This window comes from Dipodomys merriami, unplaced genomic scaffold (assembly GCF_024711535.1).
Source record: "Dipodomys merriami isolate MVZ:Mamm:240054 unplaced genomic scaffold, mDipMer1.0.p SCAF_5, whole genome shotgun sequence".
NCBI lineage: Eukaryota > Metazoa > Chordata > Mammalia > Rodentia > Heteromyidae > Dipodomys > Dipodomys merriami.
The window spans coordinates 56,006,857-56,017,188 of record NW_027206068.1 but is presented as its reverse complement, the minus strand read 5'-3'; positions in this window follow the sequence as shown (position 1 = coordinate 56,017,188).

Genomic DNA, 10,332 nt, shown 5'->3' with positions numbered 1-10,332 from the left:
CCAAAGTCATACAGGATTTTGAGTTTTGAGTAAACATATAAGAAAGACAAACAGAGCAATCCAGAAAAACCCACCTAATTTCTTTTTTTTTCTTTTTTTTTTAAATTGTGAGAATACCGTACAGAGGGGATACAATTACATGGGCAAGATAACCAGTACATTTCTTATCAAGCATTGTTGCCTCCTCTTTGTTTTCCCTTCCCATCCTTACCCATACTCCCTCCACCTCCCTTTACCCAATCTCAAGTTGTAAAGTTCATTTTTTGACATAACGACTTATACATCTCATTGTTGCAATGGGTCCACCTGTATCCCTATATAAATATTTGTTTTTGCCCTCCCCTCCACAAATTATACCAACATCAAATACAGTGAAAGCAGGGGTTCTACCATGGGGGAGGGACATACAAAGCAACATAGAAATCATATTATAAATATGTTAGAAACAATTGCATGAAAGAAAAAAAAATTGAATATTTATCTTGGGGTTCATTCTCCTAACATCAATTTATCTGACCTTTTTCTGCTTGTCTCAGACATATACTAGTTATGTCAAATAAGAAAAACCATAGGACTTATGTTTCTTTGGGCCTGGCTTACTTCACTTAATATCATTTTTTCCAAGTCCTTCCATTTCCTAACAAATGGGGCAATGTCATTCTTTCTGATGAAGGCATAGAATTCCATTGTGTATATATACCACATTTTCTTGATCCATTCATCTACTGAGGGGCATCTGGGTTGGTTCCATATCTTAGCTATAGTAAATAATGCTGCAATAAACACAGTCATGCTGGTAGCTTTAGTATGGTCTTGTTTGTGATCATTTGGGAAATGCCCAAAAGTGGGATTTGCTGGGTCATAGGGGAGCTCTATGTGGAGTCTCTTGAGGAACCTCCATACTGCTTTCCAAAGTGGTTGAACAAGTTTACAATCCCACCAACAATGTAGTAAGATTCCCTTCTGTCCACATCCCCTTCAGCATCTGTTGTTATTAGAGTTCTTGATTATAGCCATTCTAACTGGGCTGAGGTGGAATTTCAATGTTGTTTTGATTTGCATTTCTTTTATGGCTAGAGAGGTTGAGCATTTCTTCATGTGTCTATTGGCCATCCTTCTTTCCTCTTCAGAGAAGTTTCTCTTTTAGTCTTTAGCCCACTTATTTATTGGGCAGTTGTTTCTTTGAAGATTTGTTGTTGGGGGATTTAATTTTTTGAGTTCCAGGTATATTTTAGATATGAGACCCTTGTCCATTGTATGGTTAGTGAAGATCTTCTCCCAATCTGTGGGCTTTCTATTGATCTTGCTAGCTATGTCCTTTGCCATCCAGAAGTTCTGCAATTTCATGCAACCCCATTTGTCCAACCTTTCTTTGATTTGTTGTGTTTCCGGGTCTCTATTAAGAAAATTTCAGCCTGTGCCAAGGAGACCAAGGGTTTCTCCTATTCCATCCTGTAATTTTTTCAGAGTGTCTGCTTTGACTTTGAGGTCTTTGATGCATTTGGAGTTGATTCTGGTGCAGGGTGATATATAAGGATCTAGCTTTAGTTTTCTACAAGTAGTTAACCAATTTTGCCAGCACCATTTACTGTAGAGGCTGGCTTTCTTCCATTCTATTTTTTTTAGCTCCCTTATCGAAGATTAGATGGCTATAGGTCTTTAGGTTCATTTCTGGATTTTCAACCCATCTAATTTCTAATGTGAAGGTTACACACAAGCATTTTCTCCACAGAAATAAGAAGACATGAACAAGTTCTCTAGATGGACAGCTCAAGACTTAGACCAAAAGGTTGAAAAGAGTGATGTCACAGAAAACTCTTACACTGAATTTAAAACTGAAAATCTGAAAAATTTTTTTGTGTTCCTCCACTTATGTAGGAGAAAAAAATTTTTAAATCATGAGTTCCTGTCAGTTGCTGGTAGATCATTACTGTAATCCTAGTTGCTTAAAAGGGCCAGCCCAAGCATACACAGGAGACCCCTTTTTGGTCGATAGTCGGGTATGGTTATGCATATTTACCACAGTCCAGGTGGGTACTCGGGCAGGAAAGAAACCCTATCAAAAAAGCAATCAACAAAAGAAAGGACTGGAGGTGTAGCCCAGGGGTAGAGTGCCTGCCTGGCAAGTACTGTCAAAACTAAAAAAAATAAAATGTTAGAAATGCACAAGTTCTTTACTGTGCTGAGGGATGTAGAAAGCCTTGGGAAAAATATTGAAATGCAAACTCCTTGCTTCCCAAAAGATTTCAGTTCCCTAATATTTTGCTCATCCAAATGACACTTTTATGGCAACCTTCCTCTTGTCTGGCATGTACGAGATACTTTGCACATCTTTGGAGGGTTGATTCGAAAACTATTTGACTCCACAGTAGGGAAAAAGTCATTTTTCAACTTTAGGTAAAAAAATCACTGACTTAAAATGATGAGGAAATAATTTTGAAGTTAAAGAACTTCTTCAACTGTGTATCTAGAATACACAAGACAACTGAATTCATTCATGTGAGTTTGAGTATGCCTTATACCACACTTATTCATAAACATTCACCCTATGATTTAGATAGGGGCAAAGTTGTAGAAATAGCTCATGTAATTCTGGTCCCACTCATTAAGCAAAACTTCATCCCCTGTCAATCTCTATCAGCGGTTTCTAGGTTCCATGAATTTCCATTACATTCAAACAATTCCAAAAGTCTATTGTGCTAAAAACTGAGGCTAAGAAAGATACAGCTGATAGAAGACACAGCGCTAAGAAAAAGTAGGGTCTCCTTGTTTCCACAGTTAACCAGAAACAATAAAATACATCAATGGTTTCCCTTATTTGCAATAACTAGTATATGTCTGAGACAAGCAGAAAAAGTCAGATAAGTTGATGTTAGGGAAATGAACCCTTAGATATGTATTCAAATGTTTTTTCTTTCATGCGATTGTTTCTAACACATTTATAAGATTATTTCTTTGTTGCTTTGTATGTCCCTCCTCCACAGTATAACCCCTGCTTTCACTGTATTTGATGTTGGAATAATTTGTGGAGGGGAAGGGCAAAAACAAATCGTTTAAATAGGGATACAGGTGGACCCATTGCAACAATGAGATGTACAAGTCGCTATGTCAAAAACGAACTTTACAACTTTGGTGGGGGGGGGAGGTTTGGGTAGGGGGTGGGGGGGGGAGGATGGGAAGAGATGGGAAGTGGAAACAAAGGAGGAGGCTACAATGCTTGATAAGAAATGTACTCATTATCTTGTCCATGTAATTGTAACCCCTCTGTACAATATTTTCACAATAAAAAAAATAAAATACATCATTTGTATCTGCTGCAGATGAGAAGTTTGCAGTTTGTTGAGAATGCTGTGCTTAAGATAAAGGAAATGTCTAATATTCATTTGAAAAATGTAGTTTCATAACTAAATGTCTTAAATATTTCAGTGAATAAATTCCAACTCTCAATTATTATGAACATTTAATTGTGGAGAACAATCTGTTTTATGAGGAAATTAAGTAGAGGAAATGATAGCCTCTTTTTTTCTATCTAAAATTAATACTCATGGTCTTCAAGCCAGCTTACCCTCTCTGTGTTCCTCCTCAATCCACATAGAATTGCACACTTTTCCCAGCTATGGTTCTAGCAACGGATTGCACACAAGTCAATGTTAGCTACTGACTCTGGGGGACCTCTGAGCTTGCATGCTGACTCTGTAATTAAAAGCCTGTCCCAGGAAGCAACTGTCAGCAAAAGCCTTACCTCCTACAGCTGGATATCTGTCAACCAAAGGATTTATTTTTTTAATATGAGAAAATGTCAGTTGTGTTGGAAATACACTTTTTGATGATTCAAGCAAACATTGAATACCTCATGGTTAAATAAGAAAAACACACAACATGCAGTGTGCTACTTTGAAAATAACTTCTTTCATGAAAGGAACTTAGCCCAAGAACTCAGTATATATGAAAAAGGTGACATATTCCTATTTTGAAAATGAAGGATTACAGAGAGAGAGGGGGGGGGATGGAGGGAGGGAGGGAGAGAGCATATTCTGGGCTGTGAATTCTTGAATAAAATAACCTTTTAAAAAACCCACAATTTTCTTATCACTAGATCTCCTCATGTGAGCACAAAAACTTTCTTAGAAACTACCAAGAAGTACAGTAGCAAAGATGATAAATATTTTTGAGTTTTAACACTTGATCAAATAATAGAAGGCCTAGATCGATTTTATGCCAAAGCAGCAAACTAATATTTTTATTGGGAATATATATATATATATATATATATATATGAGATCATATTTTTTACTGAATTCATCCATGTGAGTTTTAGTATGCCAGTATGCCTTATCCACACTTATTCATAAACATTCATCCTATGATTTTGATAGGGACAAAGTTGTGGTAATAGCTCATGTCATTCTGGTCCCACTCATTAACCAAAACTTCATCCCCTATCAATCTCTATCAGTGGTTTCTAGGTTCCATGAATCTCCATCACACTCAAACAATTCCAGTGCTGTGAAGGATCATGTCTACTCTCCTGCAACAGCTCATTCCCTTAAAGGATCTCCAGAAAGGACCACTGACCATGAGACACGAATGCTGACCCACAGGTACTAACCACAGTTGGTGGCTGCCCTCCTCCAAGGTCGACCTTGTTTATGAGCATCTATATCCCAGAGATATTTGTCACAGCAACCCCCTCCTTCTTTGTTTTCTTCTCCTTCCTACTTCAGTTCTCCTGGCACTTTTTTCTCCTTTCTCTGTTTTCAGAAAAAAAGGCCACATGAAAAACCACTCATGCAAATCACTCCCTGAAGGTCACACTTATTTAAACTTTGCCACGAGGAAGGTTATTTCCCACACATCCATTCCTTTTGATAGCATTTACTGAGGCCTTTCAAATCTTCCACTGCATCAGTATAAATAGCTACACAGGATAAATAGTAATGGCAGGAAGTTAGGAAGATAAACATTTGAAGGCAAAGGGAACATTAAGATCATTTTTCTTCTAAACTAGATGAGCAGCAGTAGGGTGTACATGTGTAATTATAGACAGTACCTGCTTTCATGAATTGCTTATTGATCACTTTTATTATAAACCTTAGTAACAACATTTCCATCTTTATTTCAAAGTTTTATGACAATATCTACAGGTCTATGTGAGATGTACACTCAATAAATAGGTAAGAGATAATAATTCTATAGGATCATTCAATTACTAATGAAGATGGCACATGCTAAGTTTTTACTTGCAGCCACTGAAATTACTACCTTTGATTTTACATATCTAGAAAGAGAAATAATTGAAGAAGTTAAAACTAATGTATCTTTTTCATAATCAATAAAGACATTTTTGATCTCCTGCCATATATAAGAAATTATGACCATTATTTAGATGCAGTAAAAATATACCTGCTTCTTGAAAATACATGTCATATATTAGAATATAATATTGTATCATTGTATTATAATGTACATATTTATGTATTATATTATTACGTATGTACACAACGTTTAAGAATTTCTTCAACAAAGTACATGACATGTATTTGCAAGAAGCAGGTCTATATATATAATATATAATATATAAAAAACATATAATATATAATAATATGTATTATTATATAATTATTATAATATAATAATATATGTAATGATATAATGATATGTATATTACATTATAATATACTATATAATAGTATAATATACTTACATAATATAATATATGAATATGAACATGTACTACATTACAAATTAGTAGAAATTACCAATTAGTTATAGAAATTTAGAGTTTTTTTTGAGGGGGGTCCGGTCGTGGGGCCTGAACTCTGGGCCTGGGCGCTGTCCCTCAGCTCTTCAGCTCAAGGCTAGCGCCCTACCACTTGAGCCACAGCACCACTTCCAGCTCTTTTCTTTTTGCTTATGTGGTGCTGAGGAATCGAACCCAGGGCCTCATGCATGCAAAGCAAGCAGTCTACCATTGAGCCACCTTCCCAGCCCCAGAAATTTAGAGTTTTTTTTAAACAATATGTACTTCCTTCTTATATGAGCAAATAACTACCTAGTAACTATTGAGATATTGATTTTAAAGTTTTATTCTTTGGCCATAAAAATTTATGTAGCTTAACAAAATGGACTAGTTGCAACCTTGTCACTAGTATATAAATTTTATTGCATTTGAAATAAGAACCTGGTTTCTTTGAAAGTCATTCTTTTCATTAACAGTTAGTATATATACTTGGTAGATTATTCAAAAGGCAAAATTTATAACAGTGAAAGCTAACTCCAAATTCTTTCCTTCTATCTTCAACTTAGTTAGAAATAGCATATTCCTTGGAAATTATAAAAAGAATTCAGGTATGGAGGAGAGAAGTTTCAGGTCCCTTCTATTAAACAAAAATTTAACTTAATGAGTTGATATTTCTTTAACATATCAAATTCTGGTTACTTTGACATTATTTCTAGAGTCATTGTCATTCTTGAAATGAACTAAAGGCTTTCAGGAATTGCCAAATGATTTTACAGTGTCAACAATAAAGCTTAGTTTTTCAACACATGTTAAATACCATGTGCATATAGACTTTCAAGAATACCTGACATCTGTTCTCTCAAGCAAAACCAAGAGGTTTAAACCTTAGATGATATTCCATGTTGTTATCAATAACTAGAGCAAGAAATCAAAATGACTCAAAAATTATTGAAAGTATAGCATTTTATAATTGTAAAAAATGGTACAATTCTCAAGGCAATGATTTTGGGGTTGAACTCTTTATGTTTATCGAGCAATCAGATCTTAAACAGGGTAGGTTTGGAAATTTTCAGTTGATGGAACCTGTAAGTATAATGTAGTAATTCTTCTGATCATTTTACCAAAATGTTTTATTTGAAAGTAAATGCAATACTACACAAATACTTGTTGTCTGTCATGGAGTCAAGCACTGCTGAGTTATGACAATGAATAATTCATAACCCCTTACTTCCAGTAGTCAACAGCCTTCTACACAGAGAATCACAAAAAGGATTAGTGAATGTTCAAATTGTTAATTAGGCCAATGGATATGAAAAAAGAAGTAGTCTATTCTTTCTAAGGAAGACAAGAAGACTTCATATGGAAGATACTACTTGAAACATGCTTGAAAAGTTGAGTTCAACATGAACACTGCAGATGAATATGACATGAAGAATTATAGGCCAGGAAGATGAAAAAGTTTGGGCCACATTCCATGAAAAACAATTTAGATGATAGATAGGTAGGTAGGTAGGTAGATAGGAAACAGATAGAGAGAGAGAGACATTAGATGACAGACAAAGACATAAACAGTGACTTGCTTTAAAAAGCATGTATATAGACTATTTCTATGCATATACACATATATGTAAGTTTATATATACATCCTGAGGATGTGGCATAAACTAAGCATGTGTGTATATGTGCACATAGAAACATGTATATGGTATAATTATTTATGTAACCTCAAAATTCACATATTGAAACGGAGTCTTCAATGAGACACTATTAAATGATTTTGCCTTTGGGAAATGATAATGCCATGAGAACAGAATTTACGAAGTGGAAGTTTCTTATAAAGGAGACTTCAAATAAATGCGTGTTTTTTTCTGCAGTGTAAATGCACAGCTGAAAGACAATAAATTACACAGTGGAAAGACAGCATTTAGGTAAAGTAAAACCCTCACAAGCCACTGAATTTCCTGACCTTCTCTTGGTCTTCTCAGCTTTCGCAGTACTTTCTGTTTAAAAACTATCCAGCTTTTGTTGTTATTGTTGTTACAGTGGATCAAGAACACTGAGGTCAGGAACACAAAGGTGTGTGTGTGTATGTGTGTGCAAGAGAGAGAGAGCGAGAGAGAGAGAGACAGAGAGACAGAGAGACAGAGACAGAGAAACAGAGAGAGTATGTGTGTGTATATGAGAGAGAGAATTGATTTTTTGTTACAGTGGCTCAAGAACACAGATATCAGGAATACAAAGATCTCTGTGTGTGTGAGAGAGAGAGAAAGAGAGAGACAGAGACAGAGACAGAGAGACAGAGAGATCAATTAGTGGACTATGAGGTAATTCATCCAAGTGTGATCACCATAGAATGTGTAATTACCCCCAATTAAAATGGCAGTGACATCACTAGATAATATGATACTCTGAAACAAACATTATATATAACTTCCACTGTTAACCAGAAGGTTTATATCACTATGTATGTAAGATCATGGATTATGGTGGGTGGGGAAAGCTACAGTAAAGCCTTGTAGGTTTAGATAGTGTGGGAAGGAATGGTGATGACTAAGAGCTGAAAGTGCTTTGTATGTCAGGCTAAGGTGTTTTGACTTTGAGTCTTCTAAGCTCAAGTTTCCTAAACAGTGGGCCATGTCCAACTGGCATAGGCATGTTGAATCTGTTTTAGGCACACATTCTATAAACAGATTATCTCTAGAGGCTGAGAATGTTATAAAAGTCCTGCATGATGATCATTTAGGATAAGTACTTCCATCCCTTATCCCATCATCTATACATATAAAAATTTCTATATGTTATAGAAGAGGAAAAGAAGAGAATCACTCCTCTAGGTGGTTAGGAGCTTGTAAGGTTCTGTAAGCTCATGAATTACATGTAGTTTAGAGGGATCACAGGGGAGTGAAAAGTTTGTGAAGGCCTCTACAAAAGATCCTCAAGTTTTAAAAGTACAAGGTTGACAGCTGGAAACAAAAAGGTAGGTCTAATGTCTCCAATGCGGTAAAAGCTTAACACCCACATTTTTGCCTCAATAGTAATAGAATAATAGTGACTTTCACTGAGTTAGAGAATAAAAGCTGGCTGGGAGCTTCTGGGAAGGGTGAGCTGCATTTTGAATTTTAGAGCCCTTGCATGACAAATGTTACTGAGATGTGCATGACATATAACAGATGACAGTGTAGATATGAAGTACTGCTGCTTGATATATGAGTGCTTTGCATTAAGTAGTAGAAACTATAGATACTAATTGTCCCAGTTCAGTTAGAAACTGCGTTGACTCTGAATATCAAATAAATGATGAAGTAGATTAAAATCAATAGGAGTTTTTTTTTTCTTAGTAACATGACAAGTCTCATGGGGGATTTGGGCAAATATCCCAGAGCTTGGCTCCTCATGTCCAGAGTGACCAGTGACCTAGGAACCTTAGTCCTTGCCACAATCCAACCTTTTTCCCATGGTTTCCCATGTTAGGTCACCATGAGGCAATAAGATACCCTCTGTAGTTCTAGACTCAAAACATGCACATTCACGAGGAAACAAGAGTGTCAGGCAGACTTCAGATACTACTTAAATCCTAATTTTAAAAGTATCTCCAAGGATTCCTACCCATGACCTTTTATCCATTCCTCAGTGGTCACAAGTGTGACACATACTTGTCTTTAACTGTAAAGGAGTCTGGGAATGTGACTTTTACTTTTCTAGTATGTTGCTATCTTAACTAACTCAAAGTTTTTGTTAGAAATGGAAAAGAGAGGTGCTCAACCTACTTAGATTAAAAACGGGGGAAATCACTTGAAGGCTTATTTTACTCTATATTGACATAGTTTTTACACTTTTCAAAGCCCTTTTTCATATATTATCTCATTTGATCTTCACAACAATCTGGTGAGATCAGTAGAAGAACCAACAGAAAAACCAGGAAAGGAATGCACTGATAATACAACTTGAAGGTAAACTTTTATCAGATCAGTGCTTCTGTCATGGTAATAAGGAACAAGACGGACTTTAAACTGAATTGACAGGACATTTTTTTTTATTATTACATAGACCTAGTTTCTCCACACTTTAAAAAGTAAAGGAAATTAGAACAGTTTATTCCCAAGTTCATATTTTTTAAAAGCCTCTACAACTTGCGTAAATCATTGCAAAGCCAATGTTACAATGACATGGTACAATTTGTGCAGATACTAATCAAATCTATTTTTAAGGTAAAATGTCAAACTATTTGGGCAGTTTCTCTGTTTTCTCACTTTTTTCTTTTTTGATTGTCGGGCCTGAACTCTGGGCCTGGGCACTGTCCCTCAGCTCTTCAGGTCAAGGCTAGCTCTCTACCACTTGAGCCACAGCGCCACTTCTGGCTTTTTCCGCTTATGTTGTGCTGAGGAATCGAACCTAGGGCCTCATGTATGCGAGGCAAGCACTCTACCACTGAGCCACCTTCCCAGCCCCTCTCTCACAGTTTTATATCCATACTTTCTTTACTATGATGAGGAGGTGTCTTTGATAAAAGAAACACTATTTGGTTTCATAATATGTTGATGCAACAACATGCATTTTGCAGAAACAAGAAAAAGAAGCATTTTGCTTGGAGG